Genomic DNA, 21,147 nt, shown 5'->3' with positions numbered 1-21,147 from the left:
ATCATAATCAGCCTCTGTTGGGGGTGGATTTTGTGCTTGTAAAATATTGCTTAGACTATAGAATTTGCATAGCCTGGTTGGTTTGGCCAAGGAGACATTTCTATCCACTCCATCCCAGTCAGGTCATGCAACTTTCAGGGCACAGGCTTTTAGCCTTAGTTTTGAGGTGTCTGGAAATCTCTCAGAATGGCATATGCATGCAAAAACTGTAAACATATATATCCCCGTTTCTAGAGAAGTCTGAGATCCATCCAACAAGTTGTAAGAGTCACTACTGCAGGTGAAGGAAATGTTCTGAAGCATCGTTTGTTCTCTTTCAACTAGATTTCCCACCTTGGATTGTAGATTGAACTTGATCAGAGGTTAGCAACATAGGATAAGCTTTGGAGTCAGACCCTTGATTCAGGCTTAGACCCTTGCTCTACATTTCCTGACTGTGTGACCTCAGACATGTCACTTCTCTGTGCTTCACATCTTTATTTAGACAATGGATAAAATACTGCCTGCCTCATGCTGTTGTGGGAAATATATATGTCTTGTGATGTACCTGGCCTTTGTTCACTGTTCAATAAACAGTGGCTAGTGGTGGTAGGAGTCACATGGAACTCATATCTTAAGCATGTGGGAAACATGAATTATTTTACTAGGGATTCTCTTGTCCATTCCTATTCTCCATTCTTTTCCTTTAAAGACCACCACAAACATGACTTACTTTGAAAACTCTGGAAGAGAATGGCTTTATGTGAGGACATTTATCATCCTAGTATTGTGTGCTGCTTTTCTACTTGGGATTTGAGGCCGACAGTATCCAATCTCAGTCTCTTGTTGTAGAATCAATATTTCTTTAGTGAGTGTAAAATCATCCTAAGTGGATTTTTTTTGAGATTGTCCAAAAAAATTCTGAAGAGACAACACACCAAGAGTGAAAAAGCTATGTTTATGAAAATATCATGAAGGCTAAATGTGATGTACTAGGAAAACATGCCAGCAGATTTCACTTGATACCCATGAGATCTGTGTCCTGACTATATTGATAGATACTATTCAAGGGAATGTGAAAATTCCTTCTGTATGTGCATTTCTCTTGGTCTATTTCATTGGCTAATCCACAGAAGGTACTTAATAAATATTTGTTGGATAGATGTATGTGCATTATATTTTCATTATAATGCAAATACCATATTATTTATATCATACTTATAAAGATGTCGATATTGTGCCAACAAGGAAAATGCAATCGTCCCTCATGTAATGCTTTTATGAACATAATATTTCTGAAGCTCGGCTGACTTATAGGCCATTAGAAGAAAGTGCTTTCTACATCTGTTTTCTATGACAAAAAGGAATTTTAGAGAATATGGGGGTGAGGCTTTTGAGTGAGCCTTTATAAGCGTGTGTGAGTTGCCATTTAGTTTGTTAGCCATTGAATTTTGCAATTACACCCATTCAGATAGAACAGTACTTTTAGGAGTCCACAAGAATCTTGTGGATGTGCACCCTTCCCTCCTTCTCTCAACCTTATCATTCATAAAAGAAATACTAAGCAAAAATCACAGTGACACTGGCTTGCTGGACTTAGGGCTGAGACCAAGTAAGGGCCAGCATGTTCTGCATGAAGTCTCTAGTGCCTTTCCTCCAGTGGGAAGACTCATCTGAGAAGTTAGGGGAAAGATAGCTGTGTGGCCAGGAGAGTTGCCTGCAGAAACCAGCTTCTTCATGAGGATAATTGAACCTGGAGCGCTGGCATCCAGAAGCAAGTGATCATGAGGGAGAACCATAGAAATGGGGAGGTCACGGGAGAAAAAGAGAATGAAACAAAGAAATTATCCCCCAAGAGGACAGTCTTTCCTCTTTCCTTTATTGCAACTCAAAGCCCTGTATTTACCTTTGATTACTCAGAACTGTATCTCAGGTGTGTTTCCCACATCACCAGATATGCAGCTCTTCAATCATCCCTGTCTTATAAGAACATATAAGCAAACACAGGGGATTGGTTCTTACTTTGTATTTCTGTTTGGGAATGGGAAAAAGTAATCAACGTGTATTGGGCATCTACAGGTGCCAAGTAATTTTACTTACTCTCCAACTCAACATGTTTTAGGTGGGAAAAACTAAGTATGCACAAGTTAAGTAACTTATCCAGAGTGGCCACCTAAGTGATGAGACTGGGTTTGAAACCCTTGGCTGTCAGCCCCTGCATTTCTACATGGGCGTCCTCAAGACAGATAGGAAATCCTGAGAAACGGAACAAAGGGACATGCATGGTGATAAGAAGTATTCTGTTTGAAGATGTATTTTCTTACTTTCTTGCATTCCTTTTCAGTACAGACCAACACCAAGAGACAATTATTTGTATAGCCACACATGTAAGCCAAGGTCCTCTTCCATTTTTCCTAGTCAAAAACAGCAAATGTTCCATTTCACATATATGGAGATTGGGTTTTATGACTGCACATTGGATATTAGGCAGACCAGGAAGGTCACAGGAGAAATGCCTTTCTAAGTGCCAGATCAAAGAATTGTATGTGGCCAAATACCAGAGCACATTGGTTTTCCTCTTACCCATCTTAACGTTCGAAGTAATTGCACTTGAGCTTGAATTTATTCTAAGTCAATATTATAACTCATTTCTGGGTCTCTTTTTCAAGTAGCTTTGTTTAGTGTTTAAGTGTGCTTCTATCTGGATAATTTCTCAAATGCCTTTCTTCCTCATCCTCTATCACTGCCGCTCTTCCCTACTAAGGTTGAATCCCTGGTACAAAATCATATATTGAAGACCAGGGCACGTCAATAGCCATCTCTGTGAAAACCAAGAGAAACAAAAGCTTACCACTTCCCAGTATTTGTTAAAACATACTGAAGCAGCTCGTGGGTTGGTGTCAAGGTCAAGGAGGTCAGCCCACACTTGAGCTCAGGCATTTGAGTTTGTCCAATGAGTCAGTCAAATGGGAATGTTGAGGTTTCTTGGCTGGATGTGTGTCGATATTACTGTGCATAAAAGATGTCTATTTGCTATACCAGCTTTTGCCATCACACTAAACCATCAGCTTCAAGGGTGACTGATGTCCTTAGTACACTTATCTTTACAAGAAGTTCCTTGCTTGCAGGGGCAGATAAATTTTGTTGAATATTTTTTCATCCTCTCTGTCCTTTCCTGGTCACTCCCCGATTATCCACTGTTTCCTTTGTGCCTCCTCCGCACCCTATAAGAGGTAATACACTCTCTCCTTGCTGACTGCCCATCACTGAACACGTGCAGTTATTTCTGCATTATCTGTCTTCCCCACTAGAGTAAGACAGTCCATGCACACCTGTTTTCACTCTTCTGTGTAATCCATCTGCGGGTCACTGGTGCCATACAACGGCTGGCACAAACTAGGCCCTCAATAAATATTTGTTGAATGAATCCAAGATAGGATGAATAGAAAAGCACATTAGTTTATTTTGCCGCCATGTTTGGCTTCACTGAAACATTTGGATTTTTTTTTTTCTTTTGGGTATCTTTCATTCATACTGCCCCCCTGCCTTCCTCAGTCAATATTTATTGAGCATTTTTGATGTGTCGGGCACTTGAGTATATGCCAGCGTGAGTGAGACATGATCCCTACTCCCTTGGAAGGTCCAGAGTGGGTTGTACGGATCCTGTTGGTTCTGAGTCAGGCAGCCATTTTTGGTGAATCACCAGTCACCGTGGGTGGAGCCTGGAAGTGGCTGTTCGTGAGAGGATGTAGAGGAGGAGGACATTACCCTGATCTTGAGACTCTCACAGCTCATGGAGTAGTGAACGAATCCATACGTGAAATATATAAGAGATGCCTATCCTCGAAGTAGTGAGGTACATTAGAGGTGGCTAAGGTATCTTGGAGAGGTAAAGCAGTGATGTTTTCCCCCAATATGAAACCTCCCTGATACTTTCATCTGGTGTATAATTTATATTACACATATTTCTTCTGTACTACTGTGTACTCAACACTAAGCCAGGGCTGCGCACATGCCAATGAAGAAGATAAGTGTGAGACTTGCTTCTAGGGAGGTGTAGGCCAAGACACGAGTGTCTGACTCATACCTGAAAATGAGAGTGAATATGAGTGAGCAGGAGTGAGAGTAAGATAGAGGAAGGGAAGGGAGAGGATGGTAAGAAAGACAGAGACTTTCTTCTTCAGTCCCCTGCGTCTAGGTCCAAAGAATTCCAAAGATGATGGCTTTAAATTCAGGAATTTTAACTTTCTCCCTTAGACATTTTTTCAAGAAAGAGCTTGATATTGTTGAAGTGACAGAATATGAATTTAGTAGAAATATAAGAAATATCTAAATAACTCCAGTAATCTAGGTTATTGGAGAGTTAGCCTATTTTCAAGTGTCTTGTTTCATTGTGAACTAAGACTTCCAATGAATTTTCAGATTTAGCCCCTCCATCCTACTAACCATACACTATCAACATTTAAAAAAAATTTTTTTTAAGTCTCTTCCCACTTTTACGATGACTAGAAGCATTAGGTCTCGGGTTCATTTAGTGCATATTTGCTTGGTACTTATTATATGCCAGGCAGCATCCCAGGCTCTAGAATTCATCACCCTCAAATCACTGACCCTGTGCTGTCATTGATAATATTGGTTTTCCTTTTATAAGATATATTTCAAAGTGCCTCTGAAAGGGTCTTCAGACTCCTTTTTTTTTTTTGACAAAAGGACTCACCACACGTGCGTGTGATTTTGTTTTAATTACTAAAAGGAATTTGGAGCAGAGCTGGAACAACATAGAAACTAAAATTAAAACAACTTGAGAATTTCAAGAAGCAGGATGCTTTTGAATAGTCTTAAGCCACCACTCTTATCAGGCTACTGTGAGGAAGACAAGACAGGCTGAAAGGACAATTATCTACAATACAATTGCAAGAAGAAGAGTGTTTTCTTTTAAATATTGACATAATGCTTAAGGTGCCTGGGGCACAGGCTGGGCACTTTTCCATGCATTATTTCATTCTCTTCTCCCAATAACTGTGGGAAATAGATCCCATTATTTCCATTGTATAGATTAGGAAATGGGGGCTCTGAGTGACTAAGGAAGTCACCCAAATATATAAACAGGGTAGAGAACATTTCAGTACAGATCCATTGACTTCAAAGACCTTGCCTTAGGTAGAAATCTCAGAGTATTCTTTTTTTTTTTTTTTAAAGATTTTATTTATTTATTTGAGAGAGAGAGAATGAGAGACAGAGAGCATGAGAGGGAGGAGGGTCAGAGGGAGAAGCAGACTCCCTGCCGAGCAGGGAGCCTGATGCGGGACTCGATCCCGGGACTCCAGGATCATGACCTGAGCCGAAGGCAGTCGCTTAACCAACTGAGCCACCCCGGCGTCCCTCTCAGAGTATTCTTATTAAGACTTAGATCCATTTCTTGGTAACTCTAAGAAAGTCTTCTCTCTCTGAAGACTAAAGGAGGGGTTAATTTTGGTTTTGGATTTTGTCCTAAAAAACCTCTGGGATTTATTGGAGGTTGCTATCACTTGCCATTTTTTGGCCTGCTACACATTGAACATGCTAGAGAGTCCCTCTTCAACTCAGCCATCTGCGCTCTTGGCTTTTAAATTCCATGAAAATGACTGGACACATTCTTCTTATTCCATCCATACCCAAGGCCAGAGGGAGACATTCTATTGGCTTTCTCCGGTAATCTTTCCTAACACTGTTTTCGCTGTCTGTTCCAAGGTCTTCATACCATCTTCCCTCTCATGTGTATGTGTGTATTTTCTGTATTATTTCTCATAATCATTACATTATGTTAATGTAATTATAACACAAATGTATTAAAATATTAAAGCCGTATATTTTAATCACTAACAACCAACACTCAGAGAATGTCCTTAACTGTTGATTTTAGTAATTAAAGAATATTATAAAGAGCAAGAGCAAATAACAAGCAGCTTCTGAATTTGAAAAATATCCAATAAATAGAGCAGAGACCGAACAGCTCAAACCAGGTTTGGATTGTCCATCTTGAGAACTTGGATTGTCCATCTTATATGGCTTACGTATAGGCCTACCTAAACGCAGGGAATTGGATTAGTCACGGGCGTAGAATTTCTCAACTTAAGGAGCATTTGAGATCCAACCCTTACACCAGAGAGAAGGAACTAAACTCTGGAAAGGTTAGTGATTTGCCCAAAGTCAAACAGGAAGGCCAAATGGGATCTAAAGCAGTGATTCTCAAACTTTTTTTTTTTTTTTTAAAGATTTTATTTATTTGACAGAGAGAGAGAGACAGCGAGAGAGGGAACACAAGCAGGGGGAGTGGGAGAGGGAGAAGCAGGCGTCCCGCGGAGCAGGGAGCCCGATGCGGGGCTCGATCCCAGGCACCTGGGATCATGACCTGAGCCGAAGGCAGACGCTTAACGACTGAGCCACCCAGGTGCCCTTCTCAAACTTTTATCTATAGACAAAAACCAGATTGTTCCAACACAGATTTCCTGAATCACAAACCCAGATACTCTGATTCAGATCAGGGTGGGGCCCAGGAGTCTGCACAATTAACAAGCCTCCAGGGTCATTTGGCGGCTGGTGGTCCTGAGGCCACACTTTGAGGAACACTAATCTGGAATCTCGGCCTCCTGACAATTTCTTCCCAAAGGACTGCGTTGCCTCCCTACATTAGGAAACATTGCAAACAGCACAGAAGACTCTGTGATTCCCATTAACGCTCTTATTTCCTGACTCAACAGTTAATTCCTGATTGCATCATTCACTGAGTAGTATTCCTTCGCTCAGCCCCCATCAAGTGCCAGATGCTGTGCCAGGAGCTAGAGATACACGGATTTGAACCCAGCTCCACTTCCAAGGAATCCAGACTTAACAAGAGGAGTAGCTACTGTGTCTTGAGCCCTTGCTTTGCACGTGCTTCTCATGCAACCATCTCTTGTCTTACCTTTAGGCAAAGCTGTACATAATAGCAATATGGTTTGGGAGCTTTTCACATTTATAGAATCATACATATTCTCTGCAACTTGTTCTTCACATTTAATATGTCTTGGAAGTATTTCTTTGTTCTTTCTTTGTACACGTCTAGTCTTCATCATGGCTAGGAGAACATTTCTCAATACTGATGGACCATCCTGCCTTTAACCATTGTCATATTGATGAGTATCCAATTGTTTATATTTTCTCTGACTACAAACAGCCCCACGACGGATTCTGGAGTAAATATTGTTATCCTCATTTTACCTTGTCCAGTGTCTCAACGGTGGCAGAATTAGGATTCAGATGGAGGCCTGTCTATCTCAAAGACTACATAGTTACTTTCTTTTCACTATTATGCCTTTTAATAATTGCAATAGAACGGCTTTGGTGCTGGATGAGGTGGGCACTACAGGATACCAGAAACCTAGCTGCTGATGGAACCTCAGGCAGGGTCATCTGGGGAAGTGACATTTGAACAGAATCTAGAAGTCTTCTGGGCAGAGAGAAAGAAAGCCACTCTAGGAACAGGTATATGCATATTACAAACCCATCAATCATACCTATTGATCACCTACTAGGGGAAACCTGTAATACACACCTGGGGAGAGGTTCATAGAAAAAAAAAAAAGACATGCTATTTGCACACCAGGATCTAAGAGTATGATTTTGTGGGTGTGGGTGTGCCTACACGTGTGAAAAATACTAGAGTAATAAGCGAGTGAGAACAGTATAAATAAATACCTACCTCATTTGGCAACTTTTGCAGACAACTGAAAATGAGTAGGCCGTGGGGTCCTGTCTGCGTGGCCTGGCAAAGAAATTTGCCCTCTTACTAGGTCAGGTTCTCCTCCTGAAATGAAGAAAGTACCATCTAGGCCCTGCCTACTTGACAGGGATGTTACAAGGCTTGGTTAATTTCTGTAAATGTTTTGAGCTCCTCCGAGGTGTGTGTTCTGTAAATAGGAGGTATTAATAGCAGCCGTCAGAGCTGAAACAAAAGTGAGTTGAGCTACAGCCATCTTCTAAGAAGGAAACACAAATGCCCATAAAGCGTGAAGCCCACCCTGGTCCATCATATTGACCCTTCTTTAAAAGGCAGCCTGGATCTCATATAGGACATCACGACGGCTCAGGCCCTGATCTCAAGTGGGGAAATTCAGGAGATTGGCTGGGTTTTCCAACATTTAATTTCCCAGCTGATTACTATGATTAAGAACCCATCTGGCACAGCCCATTTGTGAGGTATGTGTGTGCAGGGAAGTGGGACTCCAGTAAAGGCCGAGATCTAACAGGAAAAAAAAAAAAAAGAAAGAAAAAAGAAAATGCACAGTGGTGCCAGTAGCCATTTTGGAGCTCTCTGCTAAGATGTTTAAATAGGAATTTCATTGTATTAGCATTAGTGAGGCCGGCAGGACATATGCTGTAAGAAAGGCAGTTAGGAGCGAGTGTTTCTCTTTCTCGGGGCTTTTATGTTAGCTTAGTGGGGATTTGGTGGTGTCTTTGTCTGCCATGGGTCTGGAGGCCGTGAACGTGCTAAGAAGAAAATCCAGCTCTGGGTTTCAGTGGCAACATACCAACATGTGTACGCGCAAGCTCATGGCCACTAAGTAGGCAGTGTGGCTAGGGAGACACACACTTAGACTCCCGTACGGGGATGGCAGTGATCCTTTAGGACAAGGGGTACCCTAGAGCCCATGCTCCCTTGCTCCTAGACCTCCAAAGACAGCTCTGGGCAGGGGGTGGAGGAAGACATATGTTAGCTCTCCCATCTTCATGGCCCCTTCAGCGTAACTGCACTTCAAATCAATTCACAGGCAAGTCAGTCTCGTAAGCACTAATAGGACTTACAGATGTGCAGAAAAACCAAGGTTATGATGCTCAGCTGAACTCCCGGATGGAATTTCTTGTAATTCTCTGTTACCCAGGGGATCCTGTGTAAACCCATTCCAGACAGATTTTTTATTGTACTTTATTTCTGAGCTCCAACTAGGCCTTCCTTTTGGAGGTCAAGCCTCCAAGTCTCCTTGAAAATTCCTACCTCAAAGGTAGAGGCTTCTGACTCCTGTGGTCACCACTTCTGCTGGGGGCTGAGGTCCACAAGGAAAACTCATCAGTGACTTGATCTTAATCCCTCGCTGTGTGTGCACAGGTCACTGAAGAACATCTGGTAGGCTCGACCTTTCATGTCCGTTTGCCAAATGGCTTCAAGTGGGGCTTACTGAGGACCCATCTGTAGGCCTCTGTTGTGACGGAGGGATGGGCTAGGTAGTGGTCTGACTTGTAAGGAGGAGGATCTGTAAGCCCTATCTAGTTTGCTCAGCCAAGAAAGGATTGATGACCCCCTCCCCCCTTCAATGGTTGGAAGATCTCCATCTTTACAAGCTATCATGCTGAGTTTCTTTGGGCTGGGGCTAGGAAGGTGTCCTCCACCTCATCTCGGAAATGTGAAAATAAAGTTGGCTTCTCCACAGGTTGGAATCAATACCTAATTGCCCTTGGGGAGGTTCCCACCCTATCTCTCAGGAAGGTGGATTTCACAGCCCATAATGTGGAGTTTAGCAGAGAAAGCTAGATCAATAAGAGTGAGAAAGTCTCTGATGTGGTCCTCTTAGGCTTCCGTTTCTGAAGAGGGACTTTTGCTTTAATTTACTTAGACCATAGACTAAAGCTTTACCTTCTTGTGGGGCAGAAGTCCATTAGCAAACCTATGAATTACAGTGAGATCTTATTTACAATGATAAGGTTTCCTCAGGGCCCAGGTATTTCTGAGGAGCTCTGTCTGTTGCTGAGTAAAGGGTAAGTCTACTGATTTTAGGTCCTGAATAAAGGATAGGTCTACTGATTTTAGGTCCTGTTCAGACAGAGCTGTCTAACCTCCTCATAGGTGGGAGCCAGTCTAAGTCAGTGAGGTAGGATGGCAAGCATCCATATCTCATCACAGAGTCTTCTCCTTGCCCTTGGGACCAAGAACTTCCCAAGCTTCCCAGGATAAATAGTAGTGTCAGTCTGGATCAGGTATATCATCTGGGGAGAAGCCTTTCTTATAAAATGTGTTGTCTCACATAGAGATTCCAAGGTGAACCCGATTAGGGTGAATGGATTTGTCATCCTGGGCTACACAGAAACTGCTTTTTTTTATCATGATTTTTTTTGCATTCAACAGAGACTTAGCTGTCAGATTTGCATCTCTCAGTGGCTAGGAGAAGAGGATGGGAGTTGTTTTTGCTGTTTTGTTTTGTTTTTTACCTTGCTCCAGTAATTTAGAGTGTTATCTAAAGGTTGTGTGAATAAGATGTGTAAGATAAAAATCAACCCAGACTCCTTTATGATTAGCTAGAATGTCCAGAAATAATAATATAAAATAATAATAATAATAATGCTTTCCAGGAATCTCAAAATTTATCACACAGAGGCTCCTGAACAGCACCTCCCCACTGTCATGAAGTCAAGGAAATGTTGCTCCAAGAGGAGTCTGGGGTCGGTCAGGAATGGCAGACACCAGTTAGTATACCATGTCCCATCAAACTCTTTCCCCCTTGGCAGTAATAACTTACTAAATGCTCATAAAACTCTTTCCTACTGAGATCAGACAGGATTTCAGAATCCTTTTAAGTTGGTACTCCAGACAGCCCCTAACAGGTAGTCAGAGTTGGCATAAAGGGCTCAATTTTTAAAAAATAAAAATATGAAATCAGTGGCATCTTGTGTTCTTCCTGGCATAATTAACATGTTCCAAAGAGGGATTTTGGACTCATTCTGTGGCTTTTGCCAGCCTTTTTTGTTTACAGATCATTTAGATGGGATTCAAGAGTCAGCTCCGCTTACCCCACCCATCCTTGTCCACCACCCCAAAAGCATCACACCAAAAAAAAATAGGAAATGTGATCCTGCTTTTATGAGCCATGAGGTGATGTCTGGTCCGTATTAAATGTCAGAAATAAATTATTTATGGGGGATGAAAATACAGAGATGTGATTATATTATGGATATTAATTCTACCCAAGAATAGCATCTTCACCACCTCGAATGCTCCCCGAGGGACGCTAGTACTTTTTCAATTATACTTAATAACCACTTGCCTTGGGAATACATAGAAAATGTGTAAACATTTTACACGGGACACTTAGAATTTGATGTCTTCTTCAAATCTTGAATTTATCCGCTCTTCAGTCCTGCCACATGTGTGAAAACAAATAAAAATTAAGTGAGCAGCCACAATGACCCTAGGTAATGGACAGATGGACTCTAGTCCAGGTCTAGATAGGCGAACAGCATTTTGCAGAATCAGGAGTCTGTGGGCTCTCTGTCGCTCACGATCCGAGTTATGGCAATGCACCGTCAGCTGGGCTTGACTAGGGCACACTGCCAGAGACCTTTCTCAATCTTGACTGACCTCTGATGTCAATCTCTGATAGGAGCATTTGGTGGCTTATTCTTTGGGGGTACCCAAGATGGCAGCTGCTAGAGTACTTCTGGCAGTGGTTTCCTACATCTCGGGATTATAGGGGGCACACAATGGCTCAGTGAGAAGTCAGGCAGAATGAGAAAAGGGGCGCCATGAGATCCCTTCAGCCTGACCTGGGACCCTCTCCCCAGTTTGGGGAGGGGAGGGAGGTCTTCATTGTGATGCCACCGTTATAGCAACAAATGAGCTTTAGAAGGACACTTAACTTTCCTCTCTGCCCCAACGTGGGGTAGTAATACCAGCTGGGCTGGGAAGACAATGACTGGATGATGTGTAAAGCATTTTGCAATCTGAAGCATTAGCTCATAAAAGATGGAGAGGAAAAACATTCTGTTCCTTACCCTGTGTGTGGGGCATCAGACCGAATTTCAGGGTGGAGTAAGGGAAGGTCGCTTTACAAAATGTGAAAAAGATGTGGTTTTTGAGCTCAAGGCTAGAGATGAGACATTTGGATGGTGCGCACACACACACATACACACACATACCTATACTCATGTTAAAAATAGCAGTTGTATCGCTTTTTACTTCGAGATGGGTCTGGGCGGCATTATAGTTCGCCAGCCACCGTTAATAGGGCTATTTTTCTTCCTGCATCTCAGAGAACAGACTCATTAGAGATTTTCTAATATGATGTGAAAAACTGTATTTTTTATCTGAAAGTTACCTGAATGAATTCGTTATGCCTCTGATGCCGGCTTTCTTCCAGGCCAGCCTAGCCATGTTGATCATGGGTTTACTGGTATCTTTCTTTTTCCACAAAGGATTGGCAGAGTTGGAGGGAGGGCAGGTGGTACTGTAATGAAAGGTATCTAATATGTTTTCTGTTCTTTGGGGACTTTGAGAAAGCAGCGAGCCACCTTATAAAGGAAAGCGTGTTTTTGGCAATCTAGACGGAGAAGAGTCCTCCACTGCAGGACTAGTGGTTGCATTGATCCTGTAAATTAGTTCTTCCTCTCTTTGATGATGGAGGAGCATGGAGCGTCCCAGCAAACATGTCTTCATATTAGGGTGAGATAACCTTCCCATTCCCAGCAGGCAGGACAAATAGGCCAGCAGGCGACGAGGCAGGATTTCCTGGGCTTCCTAAGCAAATGAAAAAAATGCAGGTGTCATTCTACCTTCCCCAGGCCAGCCAGGTCACAGGGTAATTGCCCAGTTGCCTGCTGGGATAGGCCCACCAGGCTCTCCTCCCTCCAGGTTCATTTTTCATTTTGATTGAGTCATGATGGCTTCGTGCCACAAACACCAGAGGATAGGCCTGGTAGGGAAAAGGTCATAAAGAACTCCAGTGATCCCCTCTTCCCCAAAATCCGGGCTTCGGTTTCATAGAGGTGTCTGGAAAGGGCGGGCAAGCAGGGCTGGTTGCTGGGTTATGTTTTTCTCCGCGAGTGGCAGGAGCGAAATCTCCATCTTGCCAGTTTAAGAGTTGCCTGGCTGCCTGATTTCAACTGAGGCAGAACAGCTTGCTGTAGCTTTGAAGTGTGAAGACCAAATAAAGGTTGGCAAGGAGAAGAGAGGGAGCCGCATAGCCTTCTTGGAGCCCGCCGAAGGGACACACCCAGCCCTATGCACGGAATGCAGATGCTTTTCCCATCCCCTTGCTCGTCCCTTGTCCACCCCTGAGAATTGTGGTAAAATAGCAGCAGGTTTGGTCGGTTGCGCCTCACTGGAGTTTTTCTGTTGTGGCTGGTGGACAGACGTTGTGAACTTCTCTAATTTGGGAAGGGACCAAACAGATGCTCGTCCTCCAGCTCTCTTGGTGTGTGTCTTACTAATCTGCCCATGACAGTGACACAGGGACCCATGCATACATACACAAACACACACATGCACGCAAAAACATACAAGCGCGCACGCACACGCACACTCAGACCTGACTTTGGTTTGCCCCAGCACCCTGAGTAATGATTGAGGCTATGTATTGTCTACCCTCTCCATGTCCTAGGGAAGATTTTAGAAATTCTAATACAGGAGGCTGAGAAAGGAAAATATTGGCTTCTACAGTACAAACATCTCTGTCCTGAAAGGAAATGTTAATTTTCCCCTAAATCAAATGTTGACATATATCAGCTGCTACAAAAGATGTGTCACTATGGGAGAAGGCCTCTGCTCTGGAGCATGGATATTGGGCTGGAGTCCCTCCTCCGAAATGCTAACTGGTTTAGAATCTAAACAGGTTTGGTTTAGAAGTTTTCGGAATCGTTCCAGTTTGCTCTCAAAAGCTGATGTCTCTGGGACACCCTCCTGAGCAGCGGAGCCGGGAACAGGGTTCCACTTTGTGGAATGCACTGTGTTCTGCATAAGCCTGGGCCCCTACACCGGCCTCTGTAATGATTCAGGCACGGCTTACCTCTGCCGGGAATACAGGATTCTAACTGGAGGTGGGGGTGGGGGCGGGGGCAGGCTGAGGGCATGGAGAAAGGGTGTCACACACAGGCGAAGAGAAATTTCCAGCGCTAGGTGTCTTACCTTTCCCCACTGCCCCCCAAACACGCAGTCTAAGTATCCTTCTTTGTTCAACACCTATGTTTAAAAAATTCCAAATTAAGCTCCCCCACTCTCTCCCTCCAACACACACACGTGCACACACACACCCTTTTAACTTGTTAAGTTTGAAAGATGATGATATATACAACCAGCGTGCTTTGCCAGTCTGCGTGGTGAAGGCCAAGATTAATGCAGGAGGTTGGGGTGGTGGTACCGCAGAGCCGCGTGATCAGAATACAAGATGGAGCAGAGGGGGAAAGGCCAAGAAATATGTCTGTGCTTGGAGTTTACACAAGTCTCCTTAGCAACTTGTCTGAATTTATTTTTCCCTTAATGTGTGTGGGTTTCTTCCAAACCCCGAGCGACACGGGAGTCGGGCGTCTAACAGTCCTCGATGTCTCTTCTAGGAGGGCCAAAGTGTTTCAGTTGGTAGCAAACCCCTGCCCTCCCTTCCCGGCTCCGTCCCACCCCGGGGCCCCTCCCTCCCTGAGGTGGCTCTGCTCTTTTGCATTGTGACTTTGTGGACTGTTGGTCGCTTTCCAGAAATTCGCATCTCCGCGGGGGAATGACAGAGCCTGTTTCCGATGGCCACAGCTGTGCAGGTTTCTGCCCCGGCCTCCCGGTTTCCAGAGTGCGATCCTGTGTGTGGCATATGGGTGAACGTGCCTGTTTATACACCCGTGTGTTGCAAAATGGGGAGAAGCCACAGAGCTCCCTTCCTGTCCACGTATCTTTTGTCATTTTTTTGTCTTGTTCTTCTCCTTTTGCGTCTCTCACCTCTTGCCCCCCCACACACACACACGTACATACACACACATACACACACATACACACAGGGTCCTGTAATTCTAATTAGAATATAATATAATTAGAATATAAAGCTATTAGAAAAAAAAGCCCTGACTTTTAGGAATCTGGTATGTTGGCTTTTATGCGATCGGGCTTGCTTCAGGGGAGACAACCAGAAATACTGCAGTGGTTTTACCTCACAGTGCTTTCCTTTGAAGTAACTCTGGGGGAGTAGAGTTCCTGCTTCACTGGAGCTGATGCCGAATGTAAATCTTAGTATTTCTCCTTCTTGCCCCCTCCCCTCTGAGAGTCAGGGGGAAAAAAGAAAAAAAAAACCTGGCCAAGAAACGTTAAGGTTTGATTTTGGCTCTTTTACAAGCAGATGTTGCTTGTCATTCTGTTGTTTTTAAGCAGGCACCAGATTGGACCAAGCAGCAGTGTGTGTGTGTGTGTGTGTGTGTGTGTGAGAGAGAGAGAGAGAGAGAGAGAGAGAGAGAGAGGGAGAAGAAAGAGATTGATCCAAGGAAAAGTTGAGAGCAAGAAGTAGATAATGTAGATTAATACTTTTTTCTTTCCAAACTTCACCTTGGCGAAGACGATATAAAATCGTGTTCTCCTTGATTGTTTGTTGTTCCAAAGGAAGGAAGAGGGGAAGGTGGAAATCAGTAGACGTGGAGAGCCTGCGCGGAGAAAAGCTGGCCTCTCTTAGGCTGAGATGTGGGGGCTTGCTAGGCTGTTCAGATGTTCCCTCTGAGTAAATCTATACCCTGCAGTAAGGCAAAAAGGTCTTTCTGTGGCAGCCGAACTTGGTTTCTTGTGTTTGATGGTTGTAGACAACCTTGCAGGGGCTCCAGGCTCTCTTGTACTTTTCCTGGAACAAGTATCCCATTGTTACACGGTCAAGGTTCCGGAGGACACCCTGACTCTTTGCATATTGCTTATCTCTTTTCTCACAGGGTCCAAGTGATTTAATTGTCAGTTCTTTCCCAAGCCTCTCTGTACCCCCACTTAATTTGTAGCTTCCTAATCTAATTGCGGGCTGTTTTCTCAAGAGCAAAACATAGCTTTGAGAATAAAAGTGTTAAAGTTGGCCGGCATACGGGAAGCCTTGTGCAGCGTATACTTCATTTATATTAAAGAAATGACAGACATCTGATCTTTAAAAATCTGTATCTCATGTTTCCATATCAGAACCAGGGTCTTCTATGTTTCTTAAAATGGTGATTCATTGAAGAAACCCTCCTGGCCTTATTAAACCATCTAGCTAGAAGGGAAAGGTGTAGCCTGGCATCATTGTTTGCATTTTAAAAAGGAAGAAAAATTGTCATCCTAAGCAAACTTATTGCTTTCAAAAGTGAAAGTAGTCTCCTTAGCCAGTTGCACACGAGACAACTTGTTACTGGCAGCCTCTTTTTCCTTTGTCTCTTCGGGTGTATCGAAAGCAAATTTGCCTCCAGTTCCTCACTCTGAAATAGTTGATCTCTCTTACGCGTCTGTTGAGGGCGAACATTGAGTGGGTTCCAGACTGTTCGAGGAGTGGGCTGCTTTTTTTTTTGTTATTTAAAAGCAATCTGAGGGCATCTTTTGCTTTTGTCCACCCTGTCTCATTCTGTCATACCATTTTCACGTCTTTGTCTTTAGTTGACCTAGCCCCACCTTCATTTTTCACTTTATGTAAAATATTAATGTTTTTTAATGTGGGGGGGGTTGGTGGTGGGTGTGATAGGAAGCTTATCAATATCAATTCTAATTTTCCCTTCGGCCGAAAGGAGCACGAAAACGATGGCGTTGCCTGGCCAGTCTCCTCCCTCCCGCTCCCTTCTGGTCAGTTTTTCCTGGGCAGGGAAGAATTAATTCTACCTAAGCTAGCTGGCTTTGGTGCCGGAGGCTCTGCAATGCACGCCTGAGAGGCGTTCCCACACTGGGGTCTGGTGTCCCGGTGGCAGATCGCAGGTGGATGGTGCGCGGTCTGGCGCATGGCACCAGTGAATGTCTCCTGGAGCAGCGATTGCTGGATGTGCCTCTTTTGTTGAGGTGATTGGATCTTCCTACAAAAAGCAAGGGCTGCAGAGGGTGAGAGAAAAGACATCAGGAAAACAGAAAAGCCATAGGGAGACCAAAGACTAGCTGTCTCCCCTCCTTCATGATGAATGCCAAAGGGTAGATTTGACTCTTTTTTTGGTTGTTGTTCTTTTTGTTTTTCCTTTCTTTTCTTCCATCCTCTCTCCCTCCCTCCCTCCCTCTCTTTTTCTCTCTGTTTCTCTTTTTCTTTTTCTTTCTCTTTTTTCTGCCTCCTCTTCTTTTTTCTTTCCTTTCTTCCTACTTTTCTCTCTCTCTCTTTCACTTCTCTCTCTCTTTCACTTCTCTCTCTCCCTCTTTCTTTCACTTCTCTCTTGCCTTCCTTTTTAAAAAGTTCACTTGAATTGCTCTATCCCCTCAGGACAAAGGAGGTCTGCTGAGATTCGGTACAAGACGTACATCTTTAAAAAAGAAGGAGGGTGGAGGGCAGGAAATCTTTCTGTTGGTGTCGTTCTGCTGACATCACCATGGATTTGGTGTTCAAGCCCACAGCCAGGCAAAACTCAAATACATTTTCCCTTTTGCAAGCAGCTGCACAGTGAGTTTGCCTTCCATTAGTAAAGGAACAATGAAGGAAAAGCAAACCCTGCGTCTAAAACATGGCCAATGAAAGAACGTTGGAATGGAAGCCAAGAATCCTGCTGTGGTGGAAGGGGGATAGATTCATGAATTCTCCACAATAAGATATTTTACTTCTTTTTAACAGCCCCATCAGCAGAGAGAAATAATGACTCCCGAAACATTTCAGAATCAAAAAGTTAAAACGATGTTTCAGTGATGCTACATCATACCAGGTAATGATTGCCCAACTTGATTATACCTTAACCATTCTTAATTATTGATAGCCTGTCTCTTAATCATGTTTAGCAAATGAGCGGTTTGGTATAAAACATTGGAATTTGCGAGTATTTTGAGACCTCACATTCCTATTTGATCATTTTTCTGGTAAAATCATTCTCAGGGTTTGTCGATAGCCAGGGAAATTCCAGGAATAATGTGAAAGTGACTTATTTGCAGGACCTTTATAACATATGTAGTTTGGGAAATGAAGTAAACATAACGTTGCCCAGTGATTTTCTAGAATTATTTTTATTTCAGTGTTTGGTGTTCCCTTTTTACTCTCATTCCGGCGTTAATTCTAATTTAGCTTTAATCAAGAATTGGGTGGCAAAAAGAAACCAACCAAAAAACAAACAAAGGGTCTTGATCCACTTAAAATAATTTTATTTTCCAGACACGGGCTAATGGTTTGAAGATATTGGCCTAGCAAGATGGCAACGAGCTTAAAAAATAGGATTCCTAAGAAGTTACTTTTTTCAGGTAATAGTGTTTTCCTATAACTTTCCCAAACCTTCCATTTTCTCAAGTACTGCAAATTTTTAGAGCGTGCCTGAATGCTTTAGTTCTGAAGAATAACTGCATTGTAAACTTGATTTTTTTTTAACTGGCAAATAGCTTTATAAGATTCATAGCAAATGAGTAGAGCAGTCATGGCATTCAATTCTATGGAATTCAGAAAAAAAATTTAAAGTTATTACTTAGCGGTGCTTACTTCTTTTGACAATGACTTAACTCATTTGAAACCATCAGGCACTGTCCTTAAACTCTGTGGCTATCTTGGGTAATTGAATTTAAAAATGTAAATATTAGATGATTGTCTCTAAAAAGCCTACCGTGCTCTGAATTCCTGGAAGATAGGGCTTGTATAAATTGCATAATAACAATATTGACATTTTAACTTTAGTCCTAGATTGGTAATACAGTATGGTGTTTAATGCAGCTATCCCCATACCTGTCCAGTGGCTAAGATTTGAGCTCAGCTATCGTGATATAGGTAGTTTCCTTTTAGTGGTATTGAAGGACTTCATGTCACTTAAGAATGTTTAATAACATAAATGATATATTTGCTTGATAAATTACCTTACTCTGCTTGGCCATTGTTCATAAGCATTCAGCCTCCATTTTCCAACTTAATTATGAGTATTACTATCTCACAGAGCCCCACAGAATCTTGCTTCATAAAGCAAGCCAAAATTTCCTCTGAAAAGAACCTTTCTTTTCCTCCTTAACACAGAGAAGGTTCTTGAAGGAAGTAGTCAATTAATATTTTGGAGAAAATATCTTCTCCCAAACACACCATTCTCCTGTGAGGTCAGGATTTGACTTATTTTTTCCCCTGCAATCTAGACATCTTCTGATTTTTCTTTTATTTTCTGAAATTAAAACCTTGGATTGTTTGGAAGCTAACGCTACAGACCATTTGGAATGAATAGCTTCTCTCTGTCCTATATTTACCAAAAAAAAAAGAGAGAGAGAGAGAGGGAGCGCGAGAGATGCCCCCAATTAAAGCATAGCATCGCACTCCTTTTTTGGGGGTTCGAGGGTGCGAATGTATGAAGATTGTTCTAATTGAATGACCAAGTGTAACACTTTAACAGATCTTTTGTTCATTGCAAACAAATACTGCATTCCATCTTTTCAATAAACCTGATAATAATAGTTAGCCCTCATCACTTTGGAAGCCTGGGCTGGTTCCTTTCCATTTGAATGAGAGTTCTTCCTCACACGTGCTCCAGCAACACTTAACAGCATGCAGAGTGCCCATCCTCAAATGCCTCTGGACCCGTGCCTTTGTCAGAAAGATCAAAGGAAAAGAAGAGGCTTGGGGTTCATTTTTAAATCTTTCATTTTAGAAGGGAAATGAGCATTTTAAAATAAAGCCAAGACCACTTCGAGGTGATTGGTTTGGATCCTACTTATTTTCACTAGCTACGGTTGTTGCTTTGGATCTGAAAGTCAAGGCACAGAGATGCACCTAAATTCTCAGTTTGGGGAACCTTCACGGTACAAGTAGGCTGCCAGGAATCCTACCCACGGCTCAGTCCTAATGAACTAGGCAGACGATGAAGAATCTGTGAAGGGTCACCTCTCAATCCCTGTTGGTCCTTTCCGTTGGTTGGTTTTGTGTTCTCTTGCTTTCACCTTTCAGGTTGTGTGCATAAGGGCCTGTTCTTTTCTCTAAATAATCCCCAAATTCAGCTTTGTCTCTTTTGTTATTAGTAGAGCCTCCTAATCTTGAGAAAGGCTCATGCTCATATGTCGAGGCCAAGGAAGAGAATTTTTTTGAGAGCCAGAATCTTTAGACATTGCTAACAAAAATTAAAAAGTTTCTTTTTAGGTCATGTGAAGGATGGAGACATATGTTTTTCCCAATATCTAGGGAGGGATTATTTTGCTTTTCATCATGTGTCCCTAGAAGTGCTTATCATTCAAACTATGTCTCTAGGAAAATTCACAAAAGGAGGTTAATGAAGCTTCATTGTCTTGGATGTCTCGTTTTTACGTGTAGAACATTGACTTGGAAGAAAGAATGCTATATTGACAAATGAAATCATTTTAGAAGTCCTCAGAAACAGGTCCATTTTCACATCCTTGAACAGTTTTGGGGGGAACAATTACACAATTTCTTTTCCAGCTCAGATTTTATAATATATGCCCAAACTTGTTCTGTGTTGGTTTTGGGACCAATAATGGGGGTAGGGTGGAAACAAAAACACAAATTTGTCCCAAAGATGAGTCTTCTAATTTAATATAGCTAGAAATCTCCTCTAGAAGACTTTTCAGAAAATACTTACAAGCCTATTGGTGGTGCTTGCCAGTTTATTCCACCTGTTTTCCAGAATGCAAACAGAAGGGAAGAATTCACCATCCTTTTTCATGTAATTACAGGCATTTAAAGGAAAGAACTTGCACTTGGGATTTCATGTGTTTCTCAATCTCTCTCTCTTTCTCTCTCTCTCTTACAATCTGATACCACTTTGGCCAGATCGTGTATTAAGGTCTGAATAAATGAGCCTTCCGTAATATTAAACAGTAACCCGATGAGATTTACCTAAAGCCTAGCGTATCTGTGGAATAAGTGAAAACAGAGGGACTTACGTGGGGGAGAACACAGGTGCTGCTGCTTAACCTTTGCCCTTCTAAGAGCAGGAGGAAGTCTTTCCATTTGGGGCATAAAATATTAGAATGGCAGAATCTTTGGTTGGACTAATGGCTTTAACGTTTTATTTTCAGACATCTCAAACCCCCAAACGAGAGAAGATCCTGAGGCCTGTTGCCACAAACCCGTAGATCCGAACTTGTGGTGATAGTCCACACAAGCTTGTGTCTACAGGTATGTGTCTGTTAGGCAAATCTCACAAACTGCGGGCTTTGCCTGTACGCCACCCACCCCCCCCCCCCCTCTCACCCCCCCCCCCCACCCCTACCCCTTAGTCTCCTTTAAGAGTGGCAGAACTGGAAAGAAGGGCTGGTACTGGAGGAAGGAGACCTTTTGTTCCGAGATGGGTGGGACTCTTCAATCATTAATTTAT

The 21,147-nt window shown here is 42.7% G+C and overlaps 1 long non-coding RNA gene across 1 annotated transcript in view; it reads left to right on the top strand.

Annotated features, from left to right (window-relative positions):
* Positions 1-20,947, top strand: part of LOC116646796 — a 48,814-nt gene extending 27,867 nt beyond the window's left edge. Inside the window, exons 3-4 of the long non-coding RNA XR_004302221.1 lie at positions 17,481-17,568; positions 18,009-20,947. This is a non-coding gene — a long non-coding RNA (uncharacterized LOC116646796). The remainder of the gene's footprint in view (positions 1-17,480; positions 17,569-18,008) is intronic.
* Positions 20,948-21,147: the final 200 nt, after the last annotated feature.

The sequence above is a fragment of the Phoca vitulina genome, unplaced genomic scaffold (genome assembly GCF_004348235.1).
Source record: "Phoca vitulina isolate PV1807 unplaced genomic scaffold, GSC_HSeal_1.0 scaffold38, whole genome shotgun sequence".
In the NCBI taxonomy this organism is placed as follows: Eukaryota; Metazoa; Chordata; class Mammalia; order Carnivora; family Phocidae; genus Phoca; species Phoca vitulina.
The sequence above is the reverse complement of the archived record's forward strand: the minus strand, read 5'-3'. Positions and strand labels throughout refer to the sequence as shown.